Below are 1,816 nucleotides of genomic sequence, written 5' to 3' on the forward strand. Positions count from 1 at the left end.
ACCCACTCTCTCTCGCACACACACGCTGAAGTTAAAGTCACATTGAGGCTGGAACTTAGCGTGCTGAAAGCAAGGAAATTCAGAAATGCCACTGTGCCAGCCTCACTGCACAGTGACGTTACCAGCACCCCTGACTTTAGGGGACTGGCAGACAGTCGGGGAGGTGGGTTGCATATGCACAAGGACCGGAGTGGGAGCTGGAGGCAGAGAGGCAAGCTCCATATCTCTTAGGGCTGGAGATAGAACAATGTGCAGGGAGGCCAGCTGCTTGAGGAGGATGGGCCATGGGCCCGGAAGAGGGATTCAGCACTGGGCAGGGAGATCATGCAGAGAGTTTGTGCCCATGGAGTCAGGATGGAAGCAACAACAGGGAGGCAGGTCTGCCAGGAGGACATGGCTATGGGAATATGGGCTCGAGCACGCAAAGGGAGGCCATTTGCACAGGAAGTGCGTGTCTCCTGGATTCACTGGTGGAACTGGCAGCTGGAGAGAGGAACGCGTGGGAAGCTCATGAGCATGGATTCATGGCAGCAGCTAGCTGTGAGCAGTGCACATCCTTGGGAGTCAGGTGAAACAATAGTGAGGCATTAGGCCCTGTGTGGACCAGGGAGGGAGTCAAACAGGAGTCAGGCCCCATGGGAACCACATGCCCACCAAAATCAGTGAGCATACATGGGAGGTGCAGAGGTGAATTGGGTCATGGGAAGGGGTGTGTGCTAGGCATTGGGACTGCTGCAAGAAATGCTCCCCAGCAGCACTCCCAGAGGACCTTCACCTGCATCTTCTGTCCCTGTCCCTCCACCATGATTTCTTATCAAGGGCAGCTATGATCCATTTCCTAGTGGAAACAATCAAAGTGACATTAATGGGCATCAGTGTCCTGAGTGGACAGGCCAAGAGGGGCATGGAAACTCTAGTCACTTCTCCATGCTAGAGGTAGCCTCACTGGACCAGAGTTGGGGCATATTGGCAGGATAATGCAGGGGAAAGATGGTCTTGCCCCAGCTCACCTGCCCTGGAAATAACCAGAGGCCTTCAGTCTGCAGGGGCAGCCAGGCTGGGATTCTTCCCCAGCACTATATGGGCAAAATAAAGAGGAGGGCACTGAGAGAAGTCATGGCATTGCGATGCAACACGTTGGTCACAGACGGTGGATATGGAGAGCTTGCTGCTGCTGCAAGCGTGGGGAAGAACTCAGGCCCTATGCTGTGCCCACCTTGGAAACGCTGCCATGGGGGCTGGAAGATGTGGTTCAGAAATCTCCCAGCAGTCATGCATTTCTACAGAAGAACCCCAAGGGCACTATCCATTTTGGCAACATATCACATGCCTCGGGGGCCTGTGACAGGCCACACCACTCACCATGGGTCTGGCACCTCCTTCTGGCTGCTCTGGGGATTAGCTCATCAGGTCACCACCCACTTCCACAGTTGCACACCATCACTCTGTCTCTTGTCAGTCTGCAGCCCCTCTCTCACTCCAGGAACTGCAGTGTCCTCTTTGTGGCTCAGACACTCAGCCAGGTCACGCAGCATTCCCCCCTTCCACCATATCTCAAAGTCTGTCCTTCAGCAGTCCCAGGCAGTTGTCCCATTCACCACCAGAGGTGCCACTCCCACAATGGCTGGTAGGGGAACCTGGGCTGGGCCAGATCTGCCCTCTGCTATGGGTTCAAGGCCAGGGACCCCACACCCAGCAGTTCTGGGCTTTCCTCTCCCAGCCCTCACTGCCCTTTCTGGATTGCTGCCTACCACTCCTGCTTCACCCCCTTACTCTGGGAGAACCAGCTCTAAACCCGTCTCCCTCTTCCCAGAGA

The 1,816-nt window shown here is 55.6% G+C and overlaps 1 long non-coding RNA gene across 1 annotated transcript; it reads right to left on the reverse strand.

The window, feature by feature from the left end:
* Positions 1-732: 732 nt before the first annotated feature.
* Positions 733-1,816, reverse strand: LOC137154042 (uncharacterized). The gene is made up of 2 exons (XR_010920038.1): positions 1,363-1,816; positions 733-838 (listed from the first exon to the last, which is right to left on the reverse strand). It is a non-coding gene; the product is annotated as an uncharacterized lncRNA (long non-coding RNA).

The sequence above is a fragment of the Emydura macquarii genome, unplaced genomic scaffold, assembly GCF_026122565.2.
Source record: "Emydura macquarii macquarii isolate MOO-44397 ecotype Brisbane River unplaced genomic scaffold, CSIRO-AGI_Emac_v2 contig_1253, whole genome shotgun sequence".
NCBI classification, from domain to species: domain Eukaryota; kingdom Metazoa; phylum Chordata; order Testudines; family Chelidae; genus Emydura; species Emydura macquarii.